The sequence below is a fragment of the Leuciscus leuciscus genome, assembly GCF_965113295.1.
Source record: "Leuciscus leuciscus genome assembly, chromosome: 1".
Taxonomy (NCBI): Eukaryota; Metazoa; Chordata; class Actinopteri; order Cypriniformes; family Leuciscidae; genus Leuciscus; species Leuciscus leuciscus.
In genome coordinates, this window is record NC_138725.1 from 39,113,621 (window position 1) to 39,135,014 (window position 21,394).

The 21,394-nt window shown below is 35.7% G+C and overlaps 3 protein-coding genes across 5 annotated transcripts in view; 1 reads left to right on the forward strand and 2 right to left on the reverse strand.

Moving 5' to 3' along the window:
- Window positions 1–21,394, reverse strand: part of LOC309507668 (NAD(P)(+)--arginine ADP-ribosyltransferase 2-like) — a 246,493-nt gene that overhangs the window by 205,590 nt on the left and 19,509 nt on the right. The gene's annotated exons all lie outside the window — the stretch shown is intronic.
- The window catches only part of LOC309474743 (NAD(P)(+)--arginine ADP-ribosyltransferase 2-like), a gene marked incomplete at its 3' end in the record, with an annotated part of 89,384 nt that overhangs the window by 34,414 nt on the left and 33,576 nt on the right, over window positions 1–21,394 (forward strand). The gene's annotated exons all lie outside the window — the stretch shown is intronic.
- LOC309507693 (ecto-ADP-ribosyltransferase 5-like) overlaps window positions 1–21,394 on the reverse strand; it is a 52,220-nt gene that overhangs the window by 24,281 nt on the left and 6,545 nt on the right. For 2 of the 3 annotated variants that reach the window (XM_082182028.1, XM_082182027.1), the window contains exon 1: window positions 14,034–14,177. The exons of the other annotated variant lie outside the window; for it this stretch is intronic. The gene's annotated coding sequence lies outside the window, so the exon portion shown is untranslated. Of the gene's footprint in view, window positions 1–14,033; window positions 14,178–21,394 lie in introns of those variants that run through there. 3 annotated transcript variants of the gene reach the window in all.

Consider the following 21,394-nt stretch of genomic DNA (forward strand, 5'->3'; position numbering starts at 1 on the left):
TGCATTCTTTCTAGATCGATCATTTTTTATGTTAGTGAATTGTTGTTTTGTATTGTTTTTTTTTAAGTTCTTCTGCTTATGCTCTTGCTTTGTTTCGTTTGTTGTTTGTGGGGTTTTTTTTTTGTGTGTTTTTTGTTTTTTGAGTGTTTAGTCTGCATGTCTCATGAGTTAAAATGAGCAGGAGTGGAGCTCTGTACAAAATTTACATAAAATGTATTTGGATTACATTGTAAAAGTTAAAAATATTATGCTTTTCAAGGACAGTACTGCTATAAATAATAAAGTAAATCTAACTCAGAAATTGGGCTCTATATGAGTTCAGGTAAACTGATTGTGAAATAATGATTATTTTAAAGGGGTCATATAATGGTACATGCACTTTTTCAAGTGGATTGTACTGAAATGTGTGTTGGCAGTGCCTGTACACAACCATCATAAAATGATAAATATCCATCCAGTGTTTGTTTTTTTATTTATCTTCTTATATGTTTTCCCCCCTCTCAAATCAAGCCGTTCGATTTTGTGACGTCACAAAATCGACGCCCCACCCATGATTGTTGATTGACAGCAGCGTTTCAACACAGACCCGCCCTCGCTCGTGAGCGAGCTGTCAATCATAGTCCGCGCGGAAATATTCCCCACGATCAACGTCAATGCTTTCATGTTTGCGCGAATCATTTCACCAGACTGCTTTATATAAACAAGAACATTGAAAAAGGTATTAGCTCCTGTCTGAGTATGTGTTGTTTATGTGCCTAATGACTGTCATAGTCTCACAGACTGGTTATTTTTTAAACAGATCAGTAAAATGTTAGTGGTTCAGCCCTGACAGTTGTACGTAACACTGCATAGATAACGTTACGCATCACTGACAAGCCTACATTTACCGAAAAAAAAAGTTTTTCATGACCATTAGCTGTAACATCAATCTGTCAATGAACTATCAGTATTTTTCTTATAATCTAAAATATTTAATAAACATTGTTCTCATCATTACACTTTCAAATGATTTTATTTAGAAACACAGACATCAATAATCAGCCTGTGAATCTCAACAATGGTGACAATAATAAAGCATGTTGCAGTGGCTGCCACCAATCACAACTCATTAATGGCTCCCATCATGCATTGCGGTATGAATAAATTTTGATCTGAATTGTCTATGTAATTTACTTTTCCTAATTGAATATTCTGCTCGTCACTATTGACTGAATCTTGAGGTCTGTGTGTGCCTAAAAGAAAGATTTTTTTTTTTTTTTTTTTTTTTACAACTTTTAAGAAATCCTTTATATTATATCTAAAATTCTGGATATTTATGCAGAATCACAGTTATGCTGTAACCAACAACATAAATTAAAAACATTAAGTTCAAATGATGATTGTCATAACACAACCAACACCATCAGATCATTTTTTTCTTTGGTCATCTGGCAGTTATAACTCAGATACAGCAGCCAAACAAAATCTAAAGTTAATAATATAAGGGTCAAGAGCCCAACTAAAGCAAACAATGATCACCATAACGGTGGCTTACAATTTGTGCTTTTCTCCTTCAGTGATTCTGCTTGTTAACATCAGGTGTCTTCAGTAATGCTCAATCATCACTAAATTAATCACTTAATTATCTCATTAACTTTAACACTGCTTCTGTGTTACTTATAACACTCCGAGTGTGGACTCATATAAACACTGAGCAGTGTTAATTTAACACTGGGGATTTTGCTGTGCAGTATAACATTGGTGGCGTTGCGTTTACTGTAGAATGATGAAAGGAAATTTAAAATGCCTAGCATTTTAAAGGACTTTTGTTTCAGAATAAATTAATCAGAATTTCATTTTTGTTGTAACCACTACTCAGATTTTTGTATGTGGGCATGTTGATAGCTACAGTTTTGGGTTATGTTGACACTGTCTATGTTCATGACGGAGATGTGGTAGTTTTACTATAGGATCAAAGAAAATAAGATTGAAAAGACCTGAATATTGAGTCCATCCATTAGTTTACATGAAAGTGCTCGCTCACTTTTTCCCAGCCCTGACCAAAAATAAATCTCTGCCACTGCCTCAGTTAACTCTCAATAAGAATTACATCTTATTCATACATCTGAAGATGCATGATATTCAGATATCATTCATCTATTCATCCAATAAACTTGGACACACATTTGAATTTGTAGACCTCAGTTAAGTATTTAATAACAATAATTAATTTTACCATATGCCATCAAGTCCAATTAGCTGAGCTTTTCATGCTTTTTTTATTATTTCTAATTGAATCAGTCCACAGTCTAAGCAAATGCTCCACTCTTCTCCACAATGGTAACCCACTGTAATTTAAATGATTCTAATAATTCCAATGTAATTGAACATTAAACAGTATTACACATCAAGTCTTCCCCTTTTCACATTTTCTCAAAAACACATAAAATAACACATAAAATAACACTTAATTTCAACATTTATTCTCTCTTGATTCAGTCATATGCAAAGCATGCTGGGAACTAACAAGCACCGCCCATTTTCAGTTAAAGCAACACAAATCATTAATATAATTCTAACAGAAACAGATAAAGTAAACTTAAATTTTACATATATCTAAGCAGAAAGCTTAAAAGCATAAAGGACTATAATAAATCATACAGTGTGAACCCAGCTTTAGTTGATTAAAAGGGACACAGTACTTCAGTCCTTAACAGAAGGATGTGCTGCAAATAACTGGATGTACAGGTGGAGAGTATGTATCTTTCCTTAGGGAAGAGCACCACTCTTCCATACAATGCTGGGCCACAGAAAAAGTCAGAAATGCTTCTGAACAGACTGGGATTTGGATCCTTTTCTTTCTTTTTTAGTACAACTAAATCCAACACTGATCACCATAATTGCAACTTAAAAAAACTGATTTTCTCCTTTGGTGATTCTGCTTGTTAACATCAGGTGTCTTCAATAATGCTCAATCATCACTCAATCAATCACTAAATTATCTCATTAACTTTAACACTCTTGAGTCTGGAGCCAAATAAACTCCCCGGAGAGTTAATTTAACACTGGAGTTTTTGCTGTGTGAGTTCATGGGTGGAATAAACATATGGCAGGACTTTTACTTTCTGACCCTGCCTGGACTTTCCACCTCTGAGCATTAGCGATGAAAGACTAAAAGAAAGAGGAACAAAAATTTGAAGTCATCATTGTGATGATCTGTGCTTCCTTTGAGTTTTTCTCCAGCTGCTGCATTAGTGTTCAGAAAACACTTTTTCTGTGCCAGAAGTAAAAACTCAGAACAAAACTCATTTATGGCTCCCAGCATGCATTGCGGCATGAATACATTTGGCAGCTGGAGTCTTTTACTATTTATATTTGAATATATTTTCTTTGTTACCATTGTTGAGGTTTGTATGATGAGTGTTGATGTCTAAACTTTAACTCGAGAGGTTGAAGCGTTTACACAAATTTCTTCAGAGTTACAAGTTATCTTTCTATCACAATGGCTGAATTTATTACTTTATTTAATTCATTAACGTTCTGACTTCATAATCACATGAAACTAGTAGCAGTTATTTAAACCACTTTAATGCAGACATGTTGATCTGCCTTTAGTGTGTTTCTTTATCAATGTGCAAATGTTCTTTGAATAGACCTTGTTCACAGTAACTTCATCTCTTCAGTGGGTTGTATTGTTATTTAATTTGTTTTTGGATTGTTCTGCTGACGAAACAGAAAATGATAAGTGATCTAAAAGCTTTTTACAGGTTGTTTTTTAACAGAAGAACAATCTATTCTATTCCTCACAACCTCACTTTAATACCTGTCATTGCACTGCTATGAATAAAGTCTATTTGAAATGCTGAAAGAGAAAAAAGTTAACAAAAGTCAAGGGTCAAAAGCCCAATTAAAGCAAACACCGATCACCATAATAATGAAAACATCAACATCTAAACCTCACTTCAGGGGCATAACCATGAGTGATGACTTCACTATGATGAATAAAGTTGTTGTTTAAAGTCGTTTAGAGTGCATGTCTACAGAATTTAAGACCAGCTGTGGTCACTTGTCTTCACAAAGATTTTTTTTATATATTATTTGCGACTGACGCCAGCAACTAAATGCACCTGTTTCGGAATATGTAGGCCAATAATTTAAATAAAGAATTAACAAAAAACTAACAAAAATCACAAACATGACATTTCTAAATAAAACATTTTATAAACTTTAATTATATCTAATATATTTAAGGAAATATGATGAGAAAATACAGTGTCTTGAATATCTTTGCAGTCAAAGTTTCCAGTGTTGGCACACAGCAAAATCCCCAGTGTTAAATAACACTGCTCAGTGTCTATATGAGTCCACACTCAGAGTGTTATAAGTAACACTGAAGCAGTGTTAAAGTTAATGAGATAATTAAGTGATTAATTGTGTGATGATTGACCATTGAAGACACCTGATGTTAACAAGCAGAATCACTGAAGGAGAAACTTAATGTTAAATGGTCACCGTTATGGTGATCGGTGTTTGGTTTAGTTGGGCTCTTGACCCTTACTTTTTTAACTTTAGATTTTGTTTGGCTGTTGTAATTCAGTGATAACAACCAGATGAACAAAGAGAGAAGGTGATCTAATGGTGTTGGTTGTGTTTTAACATAATCATTAGTTGGCCTGAATCACTGAAGTCATTGAGAGCATAATTTATGAGTTAAGTTTACCTTATGGATTATAGCAGCACTGTCCTTGTAGAGCATGCCATTTTTAGCCTTTTCAATGAAATCCAAATGATCAAATCAATAAAAAAACGTCTTAAAAAGTATTTCAGGTAGACACACACATACATCAAGAATTAGCGTATGAATCTCAACAATGGTGACAAACAGATCAACTCTGAACATAAGCTCATTATTTATTCATGCAGCAATGCATGATGGGAACCATGAATGAGTTTTGATTGGTGGCACCCAGAATGCACTGCAACATGCTTTATAATTGTCAACATTGTTGAGATTCACAGGCTGATTCTTGATGTCTCTGTTTAAAAATGTTTTTTTGTTTTTTTTTGTTTGGATGTGGAGTTTTGGTGTTTTGTTGGAAGTTTTGGATGTGAATATCTTGTAAGAAATTATTTGGATTACATTATGCAATTTAAAAATATTATGTTTATCAAGGACAGTGCTGCTATAATTAATAAAGTGAATCTAACTCAAAAATTGGGCTCTGTGTAAGTTCAGTGATTCAGGTAAACTGATTGTGAAAAAAATGATTATTTTAAAACACAACCAACACCATCAGATCACCTTTTCTATTTATTCATCTGGCTGTTATAACTCACATATAGCAGCCAAACAAAATCTATGGTTAATGACTTAAGGGTCAACAGCCCAGCTAAAGCAAACACTGATCGCCATAATGGTAACAAAAAAATTACGGTTTTCTCCTTCAGTGATTCTGCTTGTTAACATCAGGTGTCTTCAGTAATGCTCAATCATCACTCAATTAATCACTTAATTATCTCATTAACTTTAACACTGCTTCAGTGTTACTTATAACACTCCGAGTGTGGACTCATATAAACACTGAGCAGTGTTAATTTAACACTGGGGATTTTGCTGTGCAGTATAACATTGGTGGCGTTGCGTTTACTGTAGAATGATGAAAGGAAATTTAAAATGCCTAGCATTTTAAAGGACTTTTGTTTCAGAATAAATTAATCAGAATTTAATTTTTGTTGTAACCACTACTCAGATTTTTGTATGTGGGCATGTTGATAGCTACAGTTTGGGGTTATGTTGACACTGTCTATGTTCATGACGGAGATGTGGTAGTTTTACTATAGGATCAAAGAAAATAAGATTGAACTGACCTGAATATTGAGTCCGTCCGTTAGTTTACATGAAAGTGCCCGCTCACTTTTTCCCAGGCCTGACCAAAAATAAATCTCTGCCGACGCCACTGCCTCAGTTAACTCTCAATAAGAATTATCTTTTGTAGTATGAAATAAATAATTAAAACCTGGACTTAATAAGTGAAGATGTAATGCTGGGAGTTGTTTAATCCTCCTCTGCTGAGATCTTCAAAGATTTATTGTCTTCTTTTATGTTCAGTTGATTTCATCTAAGGCTGTGGCTGGAAGTCAGTTGTCGTTTTTGTTCTTATTTCTCTTTTCATCAGTGATTCTGCTTGTTAACAGCAGGTGTTCAAATGTTTGAAAGAATGTTCCAGGAAAATCAAACTAACATTTAATTAAGTGATGTACAGTTTACGTACGTATTATTATTTTTTTTTTTTGCGTTATGTAAAGTTTAAGGGTAAAGAGCCCAACTAAAACAAACACGAATCACCATAATGGTGACTTACAATTACGGTTTTCTCCTTCAGTGATTCTGCTTGTTAACATCAGGTGTCTTCAATGTTGGCAAAAAAATTAATGACAAAATTGTTTAAAAAATGTTTTTTGTAAATGTTACTCATTTTAAATTGTTAACTTTTAAGGAATTAATTTGATTAATTATTACTCAATTCTAATTTGTTAAATTTAATTAATACTATTGCTTGTAATCTGTTGCCACAATTTTATTGATTAGATATAGCGTATTCATTTTTACAGTGCAGAAGGACGTGCTGCAAATAACTGGATATGCAGGTGGAGAGTATGTATCTTTCCTTAGGGAAAAGCTCCACTCTTCTTTACAATGCTGGGCCACAGAAAAAGTCAGAAATGCTTCTGAACAGACTGGGATTTTGATCCTTTTCTTTCTTTTTGACTTGATATATATATTCACCTGCAGAGCCAATACTTAAATTAAACCTTTACCTTAAACACATTCTACATTAGCACCCATATCACCCTGGTTGCCCACTGAAGCTAAGCAGGGTTGAGCCTGGTCAGTACCTGGATGGGAGACCTCCTGGGAAGACTACGTTACTGCTGGAAGAGGAGTTAGTGAGGCCAGCAGGGGGAGCTCACCCTGTGGTCTGTGCGGGTCCTAATGCCCCAATAAAGTGATGGGGACACTATACTGTCAAAGAGCACCGTCCTTCGGATGAGACGTTAAACCAGGTAAATCCCATGGCACTTCTCGTAAAAGAATAGGGGTGTGACCTTGGTGTCCTGGCCACATTACCTCCAATGGCCTTTGCCAATCATGGCCTCCTAATAATCCCCATCCATTGAATTGACTCGATCACTCTCGCTCCTCTCCACCTATAGCTGGTGTGTGTTGAGTGCACTGGTGCCGTTGTACTGTGGCTGCCGTCACATCATCCAAGTGGATGCTGCACACTGGTGGTGGTTGAGGAGAGACCCCGACATGATTGTAAAGTGCTTTGGGTGTACAGCAGTACATACTTGGTTAATTCTGCTGCACTTTTAAGCTTTCTTTTAATTTTCACTATAGCTACTGCAAGTAATACATAAGATTTACTATGAAACATATCAATGTTTAGCTTATTTTATGACTATGAAGTAGCTGTTTATCTTATTTCAAATGTCTTCAGTTACCAGTAATGCTATAAGGGCGCCATCTTGTGGGCATAGGCATAAAATGACTGTTCTATTTATTTGCTTAGAAATCATAATTGGGTGTTTTATTTATTAATTCATACCTTTATAGATATATTTTTGCATATTAATTGTGCCTGTAAAATGTCAGTGTAAATTCTTAACTCACTCATGTTTATTTCTGTATTGTGTTCCAGAATCACACCTATTTACATTTAAATTGTCATCAGTAACTCATTGAGAGACAATCTGGAGTCTGCAGAATCTATTTCGTAAATGTCTTTACACAGTTCTGACCGACTGTCTGCAGCAGTAAAAATGAGGCCACAATTTACACAATTCGGTTAAGATGATCTTAAATGTAGAAGGCCTATTTCAGTAGAGATAACATGTTTTCATTGTGTAGAGCCACTGTCCATGACTGAATCAATTTAAGAAAAAATGTTGAGCATAATATTCACAGTACACACATTGCATACTGCAATATAGTAGGAGTTGTATTGGATCAAAGTTGTATCAAACACAACCGCTGAGTGGCAACACAGCAAAATCCCCAGTGTTAAAGTAACACTGCTTAGTGTTTATATAATCCACACTCTCAGAGTGTTATAAGTAACACTGAAGCAGTGTTAAAGTTAATGAGATAATTGAGTGATGATTGAACATTATTGAAGACACCTGATGTTAACAAGCAGAATCACTGAAGGAGAAAAGCTCACATTTTAAGTCACCATTATGGAGATCAGTGTATATGTAACATAGTTAAAAAGGTTCAGATTAAATCCTACTAAATGGGATTATTGTGCCTCCTGCTGTCATAAAGTTGTACCTGCAGTTACGAAAGGATTATGGCCAATTCTCAAAGCAACGTAGAATTTGATTAAACAATGCTAATTCACTTGAAAAGTATGTAAAAGTTAAACTAGATTTCTTTGGTTGAATAATATGTGTTGTTGATTATTTTCGCCATGTTTTTATAAAGTCAACCATCTGGTTATGTGTTTTATAGCCGATAGAAAATCTCTCCAGTACAGCTGGCTAACTTTAACATGATGCCGTCTTTCCAGAGCATGCGCTGTTTGTCCACATGAGATGACTATTCTACTATGTTGTCCTTTGTCATTAATGCAGATGTGGAATAAACCTGCTGTTACCACAAACCTGACGGGATCCGAGAGATTATTTCAGGCAGAAGACATTACACAGAGGTTACATGTGCTTTAGTTTATTTTTGCATTTAGCAAATGCACGCATGGTATTGTTCACTAAATACGATCTGCAAAGATTTTAGTCATGTTTTTAACAGATTCACTATTACACATTATGTGTTTGCAGTTTTATATTAAGAGATATTAATTTTCAGTGGACTCAAATGAGGTCAGTTCACAGTACTATCAGTATAAATACTAGTTGTTGAACTCAAACTGAAGCAATCGGTTTCCCAAATGATACAAGTTACCTTCCATGGTATTTTTACGGTAACATACTATAAAAATGGAAAGCTGTAAACTAACGGTAAATGGCTGTGAATTAACAGTACATTGCTGGCAACCACAGCTGCCAGTAGATTACCGTTATTTTACAGCGAAATTTTCATATTTTTTACGGTAAAGCACTTGCAACCAGCTGCCAAATTCTTACCGTAATCTTTAGATCACTGCCGTAAAACCTAAAATATTACTACCATATTTTTTACGGTAAATCGCTTGCAACTAGCTGCCAGTTTTTCACCGTAAACTTTGGATCGTAATTGGTGGTATTGTTTGCTGTTTGCAAATTTGTTGATATGAAATAGTTCTTAAATTTCATTCTGCATGGTATTAAAAAGGTCTTAAAAAGTCTTAAATCTAACGCTCAGAAACCTGCAGATACCCTGCATCATGCATTGCTGCATGAATAAATAATTAGGTAAATTTTCTTGTTCTTTTCCTTTATTCTTACTATTTTATTTTATTTCTGCTGTTTTTATGTGACTTTTTAGTCGCTTGTTTTCTCATGTTCAGAGTTCATCTGTTTATTTGAATCATACGCTGATTCTTGATGTCTGTGCATGTGTGCCTAAATGAAAGTTTTTTTGTTTAGTTTTTTTGTATCAGAAAAACTTAAATCCTTTGGATTACATTGCAAATGCTAAAATTATTATACTGTACAAGGCCAGTGCTGCTCTAATCAATAAAGTAAATCTAACTCAGAGATCAGGCTCTAAATAAGTTTAGTGATTCAGGTCAAAAAAGATTTATGTTAAAACATAACCAACACCACCAGATCACATTTTCTCATCATTCATCTTGCAGTTATAACTCAGTTACAGCAGCCAAACTAAATCTAAAGTTAAAAATGTAAGGGTCAAGAGCCCAACTAAAGCAAACACTGATCAGCATGGCTTAAAATTTGTGATTTTCTCCTTCAGTGATTCTGCTTGTTAATATTAGATGTCTTCTATAATGCTCAATCATCAGTCAATTAATCACAGTGTTACTTATAACACAGAGTGAGTGTGGATTATATAAACACTGAGCAGTGTTAATTTCCGACTACAATGACATACCTTTATATGCACTTTTTGGAATCAGTGACTCACAGCTGGATTTTGACACATGTGAGTTCCCAAATGAGTTTAAAATTCTTTAAAAACAACAACTTTCAGTTTTGAAATGTCATTATCAGATTGTTATAAACTGTCCAATTGAAAAAGCTCATAATCCAACAAACTGCTTATGATTATGCTTTTATTAGGCATTTTCCTTGGTTTTCATATCTCTAAATGTTTTTGTTTTGCAATGTACACAAGCTCTTTATCATTGATTTTAACTGATTTGTGAACAGATCTTTTGAAACAGGAGACAATTCTTTGATGCTTTTAAATGTTCTACCAGTTTACCAGTGGCATTGATTAAAGGGGTGGTATAATGCCCTTTTCACAAGATGTCAAATAAATCTCTGATGTCCCCAGAGTGTGTGTGTGTGTGTGTGTGTGTGTGTGTGTGTGTGCGTGAAGTTTTAGCTCAAAATACCCCACAGATATTTTTATATAGCATGTTAAAATTGTCACCTTTTGAGGGTTAGCAGAAACGCACCGTTTTGTGTCTGGCCCTTTAAATGCAAATTAGCTGATGCTCCCGACACAGAGGGCGGGGTTTCAAGAGCTCTTGTGAATTAGCAGCTCCCACGCAGACACACACTAAAATGACAGAAACTGTTCTGCCTTTTATGTTTAAACGGAGTCAGACAAAGATGGAAAGACTCAAGAAGAAGTGACAACACGTGGAATGCAACAGGATGTCTCTGAATGGTTAGTTGATTAATTTATGTTGATGATGTGGAGTTATCTTCAATTAACATATTCTGTCATGATAATCTATAAATCGCTTGTATAGGAACTGTTTGAGCTGACTCACAAATGTGCTAGACTACAACACCTCTTCTTCTCAACATGGACTGCGTGTTCCCGGGGGCGGGGTTTATGTAAATTTTAGGGTTGGTGATGTCACTAACCCGTGAGGAATGTCGTGTAGTCCCTACCAGCTATTTGTTGTAGTCCTTAAAAAACGATTTCTTTAAAAGCAAATATCTCCCTTTGCTTTGAACTTTGAGCGTTGTAACTTTGCAGATGTTGTTTATGCTCAAACAGCAACATTACACACTAACTAAAGTTAGAAAAGTTAAATCATACTCAACCACCCCTTTAATGTAATCATAACTAATACAATTAACATTTTCAGCTCTACTTTCCGACGAGGGAGCAAAATAAAATTACAAAGTTAAAATCATATAATTCAATAAATCATGTTTTAACCTTATATAGTTTTTCCTTTACATCATTAATGTGTTGAATATAGACCTTATGCGCCAGAGAAACGAGGGCGCCACCATCTTTAGAATATTGTCTTTTAACTTCCGTTTTTGCAGTCGCTCTGTATATTTCTATATGGCATTGCTGTCCAGGAGTAATTAGCTTTTGAAGTGGATTTACTTAATGTAAAGTTAACGAAAGTTATCATGAGGGCTGTAATGTTTAAAGCAGATGACTTAACAAATGTCAGGCGACCGCGAAGATTTTAAAACAAGCCGTTCATTAATAAACACGCAAAATCGCTGTGAAAAAACAGACTGGAAGTCAAAAGACAACGAGCGCAGCGCTGAAAAGGGGCGGGGCTACATAAGGTCTATCCGATTGTTAAGTCTGACGTGACGCGTGACGTTTTGGGTCCAAGCGCTCCTCTCGTCCAGAAATAACAACGGTGGAACCTGTAAATTTATTTACGATCACGTCCTTCTTAGTGAGGCACCCTTGGCGGTCAAAAAGGGTTTAAATTCCTTTAACACCAACAGAGTGGTTAGTGTAGCTCATCACTCAGGTGGCATAATTAAGGGTAGAGTCCAGGCATCAATGAAAAAGAAGATTTACGAGGTTGAAGTGAGTTAGCTCGGGACACGGGACACAGCACTGCGGCATTGTAAAAACACTCAATAATAACCAAAACACTAGCGAAAGCGGTAGGTAGGTAGAGAGGACCTGGACTTTGGACCCGGAAAGAGTATTATCGGAGAGTGGTTACGTCACGACTTAACAACCGAATAGAAATATGCAAGCAAAAATACAATGCTTGTCCCCAAAACACTGCTTGCATACAGACAGCTGGTCTACTCACTCTCAAACCAGCAAGACCATGCTGGTGAACCACCCAGCTAGAAATGTTTTGTTCTAAAAACGTTCTGAGAACATTACCATGAAGTTCTAATAATGTTTTCAGCGGGTAGTTTTATTTTGGTTCCCAGAATGTTCTCCTAAAACGTACACAGCAAAAAAAAAAAAAAACTCCAGTGATAAAAGTTAATGAGATAATTAAGTGATTAATTGAGTGATGAGTGAGCATTATTGAAGACACCTGATGTTAACAAGCAGAATCACTGAAGGAGAAAATCACAATTTTAAGTCACCATTATTGTGATCAGTGTTTGTTTTAGTTGGGCTCTTGACCCTTACAATTTTAACTTTAGACTTTGTTTGGCTGTTGTAACTGAGTTATAACTCCCAGATAAACAAAGAGAAAAGGTGATCAGATGTTGTTGGTTATGTTTTGACGAAATCATCATTTTACCTGAATCACAAAACTCATTTAGAGCCTATTCTCTGACTTAAATTTATATTGTTGATTATATCATGAAGTGATTTTACAACATAAGATCCAGAATTTTCTATTTATTCCAAAGGATTTCTTAAAAATTGTTTTGATGCTAAAAAAACAAAAAAAACAACAACTTTGTTTAGGCACAGACAGACATCAAATGAGTGTATGAATCTCAACAATGGTGACAAACGAAATATTTAATTAGGAAAAGGAAATTACTAAGACAATTCAGATCATAATTTATTCATAACGCAATGCATGATGGGAGCCATGAATGAGTTTTGATTGGTGGCACCCAGAATGCACTGCAACATGCTTTATTATTATCACCATTGCTGAGATTCACAGGCTGAATCTTGATGACTGTGTGTCTAAATATAATCTTTTGAACAGAACTTTTAAGAAATATTTTGGATTCTATAGAAAATGCTTCAAATCATATGCTATTAAATCACAAGGCTTTAAATCACTACAATTAACAAGGAAAACCTAACTCTCTAAACTTTAGCCCCCTGTTGTAAGTCGCTTTGGATAAAAGCATCTGCTAAATGACTGAGTGTGAATGAGTTTGGTGTTTCAGGTCAAATGATGATTACGTCAAAACATAACCAACACCACCTGATCACATTTTATCTTTGTTCATCTGAGAGTTATAACTCAGATACAACAGCCAGACAAAATCTAAAGTTAGCAGTTTAAGGGTCAAGAGCCCAACTAAAGCAAGCACTAATCACCATAATGGTAATTACATTCAAATGTTTTCTTTAAAACATTAACCTAACTTGTAGGGAATTTTAGCTGACGTTCTGAGAACGTTCCCTGCTAGCTGGGCAGCTTCACCAGCTCCGCTTTGCTTGAGAACAGCATGAATATGCAGGTAGACCAGCATAAACCAGTCTGGACCAGCATGGAATCAGCAAGGAACGTCTCATATGGAGGAATCAGCACATATTTCTCATCAGGATACTTAGAATATTTTGTCAAATTAGCACAGAAAGTGAAGTGAATAATAGGTCACCATTTGAAAGTCAGAGAAACAGCAGACCCAACCATATTCATTAGTTGTCATTCTAAATGTTTAAAGGATGTTCCAAGAATGCTGTTCTAAGAAAAATTTTCTCCAAACATTATGAGGAACATTTTAAAAACCTTCTACAAACAATGTATTAATACATTTTGGAATGTATTACTTCATTGGAAGTATGTTTGTTCATAACTTTGAGAGAACTTTGCCAGAATGTTAGCCAAAGTTATGAGAATGTTCCCTGTCAACTTGGCCCCTAAAATAGAGGACAAACCATTAGCATATTAGCAGTTAAAATTACTTCTATACAGCAAACTAATAGGTAGATCCGAGTAATTTGGAGAAAAGCACTTAAAAGCAACTAAATATATCATATACCAAGCAGGACCAACCTTCTTGAAAAAGTATTCTTGGAAGTGAACGTCACAGCTGGTCATATGAGGGAGAATCATGGATAATATTCACTCCATTCATAGAGACCTCAGCACAGAGTCGTGCCTGTCGTGCCCGTCGTGCCAGTACCAGCAGAAAACAAGAGAGATATTGTGTTGAGCAGATTGTAACCATGGAATTGTTAATATTTAACTCCAGATTTCTGCAGGAAACACAAACACATTGTGCATCAGTACAGTCTTATTAAAGGGGTGGTAAAACACGATTTCACTTTTCTAACTTTAGTTAGTGTGTAATGTTGCTGTTTGAGCATAAACAACATCTGCAAAGTTACAACGTTCAAAGTTTAAAGCAAAGGGAGATATTTGCTTTTAAAGAAATCAATTTCTAAGAACTACAGAAACGGCTGATAGGGACTACACGACATTCCTGTGGGCTTGCTGACATCACTAAGCCCAACATTTACATAAACCCCTCCTCTGGGAACACAATACATAACGGGGGCGAGGCCATTTTATGTTGCTTTGGAAAAGAGTTGTTGTGGTAGTCGAGTGTCTTGGCGCTATGCCGTCGAAACGCTGTTCTTTTCACCCAGATTGCAGGTCCACTTTGTTCAGTCTTCCTAAGGACGGTTAAAATTTATTTTTAACTCGGTCCCTCATAATTATAATCCAAATGTCGCACTCTGTGCTGCACATTTTCCGGAGGAAAGCTTCCTCAATCTACACGAGCTACAATGCAGGATTCATACAACGGCTTGTCCTGAAAGATCGAGCAGTTCCAACTTTAAAAACAGAAGCTGTTTACGAGCCACAAACTGTAAGTATGATTTTTTCGTTGATGTGTTTTCCTGTAATAGTTCGTATTGTTAATTGTACGTTGTAGCGAGGAAGTAAACAAAGGATAACGCTGTTTGGCTCCACAAACCAGTTTGTTAAATGCTAATGTTAATTCATATCCGACAAACACATACAAACTTCTGTTTAATATCACCAGCGCAGCGAACTTGGAATGTTCGAGGTTGTTGTCGTTTCACTGTAAATTATTCGTTGATTATAGCTTTTATGTATTGTTTATCTACATGCATGCTAAACATGGTTTGTGTTTGATTTGGCTGTTGTAAAGCCAATGTTTAGTGTTTGTATTGGGTTAATAGTTCTGGCGACAGATATTTAGCTACAATCGTTTTAAATATACAAAAGTAACAGTGTCATATAGCCTTAAAAACAAACATACCTTTCTGAAACGTCCTTAAACAGCTGTTCTTGACCAGTTTCTGCTCGATTCTCTCCACTAACATTCTCTAGGTCTGATTCGTGCTCTAACTGATAATGGGAATATTAACGCCGTTGTTTACTGAAGCAAAAACTACCGGTAAGGGGCGTTTCCGAAACAATGTGAACTTGGCGGTTAGCGAATCACAACACACTGAGCCAGCTAACCAATCTGAGCCCATTGCGTATTTTTGAGGGCGGGGCTTCATAGAACCAGGAAATATCCGACCGTTTTTACAAGAAGGGACAGAGCAGTGTAGAATAATGGTTAAATATGTGAAAAATAATGCAAATTTTTAAAAACGAAGCATGAACACATGTTACAGTGGACCCCACAAACACCATCAAGCCTTCGAAAAAAGGTGTTTTACCACCCCTTTAAGGGTGACAGGTAAATGATTCAGTACAGTGTTAACCCTTGCTGTAAAAAAAGGCCAAATTCTGACAGTATCATTAAAACAGTAATATCCCGTAGAAAACAATGCATTCTGGGTTATATTTATTGTTTAAAAAAAAAAAAATTGCCTACAGGAATATATTGTGAATTAACAGCGCTCAAAATCAAAATCACACCCTATACCCTCATTCACTATTCCTTACATTAGTTCACTAATATAGTCCACTTGAATTCAGACACTGATGAATAATGATAAGCAGAATAACTGAAGGCCAGAGAAACAAGAACAGAAAAAAAAGAAACACAAGAACTACAACTGACTTCCAGCCATACAGTGTTTACAGTTTACAAACCAGTTTAACATTATTTATTTCATACATGTACAAAAGTTCTTGTTGATAATTAACAGATATTTAGTTGTTGATGTTTTATTGAATATAATAAAGTTTGTAGTCACCATGATGGAGATCAGTATTTGCTTTAGTTGGTCTCTTTGACCCTTGACCATTATTTTATCTCTGGCTGCTGTCACTGTGAGGTTATAAAACACATTTATTATGGCAAGAAAAAGTCAAGAGAAAGTTTATCAGGTGTTTAGAGCTGTTGTGATGATGCCATAATAATTATGGACATGTCTGATTCTCTGATCTCATTTTGTGTATAAGCTTTTATAAGAATTTATGGTTATTTTACATTTACCATATATCTGTGAATCTAAATCATGAAATCCAGCAACATTTCTGTAATCAGTTATTCTGGAAGATATTGGAGTCATATTGTGCATTAAAACATATTTAACTCCTGCTTAACTCAGACACACACAGACATCAACAATCAGCACATGAATCTCAACAATGGTGACAATCAAAAGTTTCATGTAGCAATGCATGCTGGGTTCCAGGATAGAATAAAACTCCCAGCATGCACTGCTGCATGACTAAATAAAACAATTATTTTCCACCATTGTTAAGATTCATGTGCTATTTTTTTACATCTCTGTGTTTCTACAAGACATTGTAGCTCTGTGTTTTTTGGTTGTGCATGATGTGTAAAAAAAAAAAAAAAAAAAAAACATCATTGAAACTCATTGCTGAAGTTTCACAGTGGTGGTAATATAACACCTTTGATACAGGATTAAACTCTGAATGAGATTAGTGAATGAACAGGCTATATCAGTGGTTCTCAACCTCTCCTGCTGGGACCCCCTGACAGGCCAAGTTTCTGTTTTAACCCTGAAATGGCACAGGTGATTCAATTAATTAAAGGATTAGTGATTAGTTGACAAATTGACTAATTCCTACTCTAATAATTACTCATTAATTGAATCAGGTGTGCCATTTCAGGGTTTAAACAGAAACTTGACCTGTCAGGGGGTCCCTGCAGGAGAGGTTGAGAACCACTGGGCTATATGATGATTTTATCATCATAAGCAATATAACAAACTGCATTCACAAACCGTGCGTGTGCAAGAGTGTTCATTGCATAAAAACAGTTCAAGCAAGAAAACAACTAATGTTGAAATGTTAAGGGTCCGCATCCCAACTAAAGCAAACACTGATCTCTATAATGGTAACTTCCAAACCAAACATTTTGAATTAAACATCTCAATAACAACTTCTGTAGATGTAGATAGAAATAAAGTCGTACTGGTTAATAATAAGTGCAATAATGTGTAATGGCTGGAAGTCAGTTGTAGAACATTTCCTGTTCTTGTGTTCCTCTTTCCTTCAGTGATTCTGCTTGTTAACAGCAGGTGTTCATCACTAATGCTCAACAATCACTTAAATATTTTCTTAATTATCTCACTGCAACACTGGTCAATGTAACTTTTTACTCTTTGTATTGTGGATTTTCCTGTGGGGTTGAAAGGGTTAACAGTGTAAGATAAAAAGACACACCCACGAAATGTATTTTAACAGTAATAAACTGTAAGTTATAAAACAGGTACATATACAGTAGTTTACTGTAAAAATGTGGGGGTTTTTTGGGTCACCGTTGTGCTGAAAAGTAGAGCCTGTGCTTCAGTCCAGGGGAAGATCTAAATAATGATCAAACATTGATGATGCGCTGTGTGTTGCTTTATTTAACAGGCAATGACAGTGTAGTAATTGGTCTAGTGGAAATTTCTTTGTTTACAACAGCTTTTTAGTGGTCTCAGATGAAATAAGTTCAAAATAATACTTTGCAAACATTATTAGTGCATTTTATATTTTAGTTCATAGCCTACATTTAAACGACAGTGGCTCAATTTAAGGCAGTCAGTTTCTGCAAGTGAAATTAGTTAACCCGTGTTTTAATTTAGTGCATGGTATTTTTACAGTAACATACTGTAGATTACAGTAAAGAACTGTACAATTAACAATAAATTACTGGCAACAGTGTTGCCAGTATTTTACTGTAAAAAAAGCCTGGTAAGGTCTAACAGTGTAGATAGACAAATTACTGATACTGATTAAACATTTGGACACATCTGAATTGTAAATATAGCTGCAAGCAGCAGTTATGAAGCCAAACACACCAATGATCTGAACCAATTTTGATGAAGATTGGACAAACTAAGTAAAAGTGAAAAACAGAGTCCTTACAAGTCCCTAAGAATATTTACAGAGAAATGAATCATTACTTTTTAGGCTATGGTATAAAAAAGATCAAATAAATGTGCATCACTGACTAGTAGGTGGTGCTGTAACCACCGTACAAATGCATTCAGGGCTTCATGTTCTGTACAACAAAGCATTGCAAACGTATAACATATCTTCCTGTATGAAGTCCAGACCATCATTTATTCATTGTGTTAAGATTACTGTATCACTTCTAATATCTTTTGACTGGTATTGTGTGAAGATCATCAAACCCATATTGAGATGAAAGATTACCGTTATTTTACGGCACAATTTTTACAGTGTATGAGAGTTCTAGAACAAGCTATTTTGAAACAATTTGTTTAAACTAAAGTGGTAACACAATTCAATGCATGATACTATTTATTTATTTTTTCATTATGGGTGCATCACATAAAACTCATTGTAACGACTGAGACCAAATCAGACACAATTATTTGGTATATGTACCATAAAAATCTTTAAACTTCACTTTGGGATCTGTGGTCCCATCCCCTAAACAGGGCAAGACGGTCCTAGTTGTCATGACCACGATCAGATAAGTTGGTTTTATGGGTGTTAAAAGAATGTGGCCACATGCTCGAGAGAGAGACAATGGGAAGACAGACTTTTCTGCATTAATCATAGACGAACTGATCTATAAATGAACATGCATCCCAGTAACTGTGTGAATGATTTACTGTCTATTATGTATATACTATGGTATGTATTTTATTATTCACCCAACCAACGGTCAATGTAACCTCACCTGTATCATGTCTCCTATCTAATTAATCATCATTTAATGACTCACACTTTGATGGGCATCACCTTCTCTTAGAAAGCAGTGTGGATTTGTTATATCTATCTGAGCATTAATGAACAGAAAAAAGGTAAGGCAGAGGTCTAACCACACTTGAGATAGCATCATAAATCCTCCCCACAGAGGAAAAGCCCGCTCAGAAATTTTCCCTTTCTTATTGGTTGAGCCAGGCCTTCAAGGTGTGTCCTTTGTCAGGCTTTAAAAGGCCTCTTCGCTAGCCTTCCGCTCTCTTAGCTTCTTCGCTGCTGGCCTTAACTGCTGCTCCTTCACGTTGATAGTGGCCAAGGGCCCAGCAGGCCGTAAGCACAGCCTGCTATACCTTCATGCTCCCAAAGGGAGTCAGACTGCCTTTTCTTCAATACCAGAAAACTGCAACCTTACCATCCCTGAACGGGCAATGATCAACTCTTGGCATTCTCGGCACTTCAGGATACCGTGCTGTCCAGCGTGGCCTCAACAGGCCCAGGGTAGCAAGCTTCAACTCACAACAGCCATGTGCCCACTCAGGAGAGAGAAAACTCTCTCTCAACCACAACAGCGTTGAAACCACCATGCAAGTTCATCGTATCTTCTCCATCCAGCAGAGAAGAAAACAATTACAACTTGTACAGTGACATTTGACACTCACGGACCCCTCAACGAACTCGATTATTTTCAACCACTTCAAGAATTGTCCACTGCACAGACCATGCAAGTATCAATTTAATGAGGTGCTCTGAAAATGATAAGCTGATGGTTCTCTTCATAGTTAAATAGATATTTTCCATAGTTCCATTTCCTGCTTCCAGTTCCATATCACTCACCGTTTTACCTATGCATGTATGTATGTATGAATGTATGTATGTATGTTTGTTTAGTTTTAGTTATTTAGTTAATAATTGTTTAGTGAGTTAGTTAATAAAACTTGTGCACAATATTTATTTGGTTTCTGATTCTCTGCTTGCAACAAAGTCCATTTTACGATCTTGATCTTGTTACATGCTCTAAGTGCTGTACATGCTAAGAAATAATTATTTTTCGGTGGCCATGAAAGATACACTTTTCTTAGAATAAATGAATAATCAAAAGAGTTCGTTGGAACTGATTAATTGATTGTAATATTAATTTAGCTACCTCAAGTTAATCTAATTAACTGACCCAAATATTAATAATTAATCATAATTGGTAATTATGAGTTATTATTAATATTTCCCCTTTGAGCTAATATTGTTACATCATCCATGGCTCCCAGAATGCACTTGCAGCATGAAGCATGTCATCGTTGTTGAGATTCATACACTGATTATTGATGTCTAAGTGAGTTTAATAGACGCATGTGTTCAAAGTGTTTAGTGTACAATGTGTTTTCAAAATGCTTGATAATATCTGAATAAAACACTGCAGAACCTTATGCTGCAGAGTCACAAATAAAAGAAAAATAATAAAAAAATAAATCAATAACACATCACCCATATTATCAAAGTTCAGACACTGGATGAGATCAGACTGCTTCCTAATTATATTTTTGCTTGGCTTTTTCAACATAATGAATATGTCTTTTAAACACAGTTACAGAAGTCAGAGAAAAACTGATGTCAATAAGTCAAGAGTCCAACTAAAGCACAGAATGATTGCCATAATGGTGACTTCAAGTCAAACATTTAGTAAAACATCAACATCTTAAAGGGATACTCCACCGAAAAATGAAAATTCTGTCATCATGTACTCACCCTCATGTTGTTTCAAACCTGTATGAATTTCTTTCTTTTGCTGAACAGAAAGGAAGATATCTAGAAGAATGTGAGTAACCAGACAGTTTTAGATACCATTGACTTCCATAGTAGGAAAAAAATATACAATGGAAGTCAATGGTATCTAAAACTGTCTGGTTACTGACATTCTTCTAGATATCTTCCTTTCTGTTCAGCAAAAGAAAGAAATTCATACAGGTTTGAAACAACATGAGGGTGAGTACATGATGACAGAATTTTCATTTTTCGGTGGAGTATCCCTTTAACCTCTGTTACTTTTGTAGACGTATGACAGAAAGCTGGTAATGCTGTTCATGATGTTGTCCATGTCGAGTGCCCTCTGGGAAACATTCTGCTAAAAACTTTATAAGAATGTTAAGGGATAATGTTGTAACATGTTTTGGCAAGCAGGGCAGGACTGAGAGCTGTGGGAACGGAGCGAGGCCGGTGGCGCGAGTGTGAATGTGCGTAACCTGCATGCGCACCACATCGGTCTCAAGTCTCACGGAGGAACTCCGGAAGGATAAAAGGAGAAG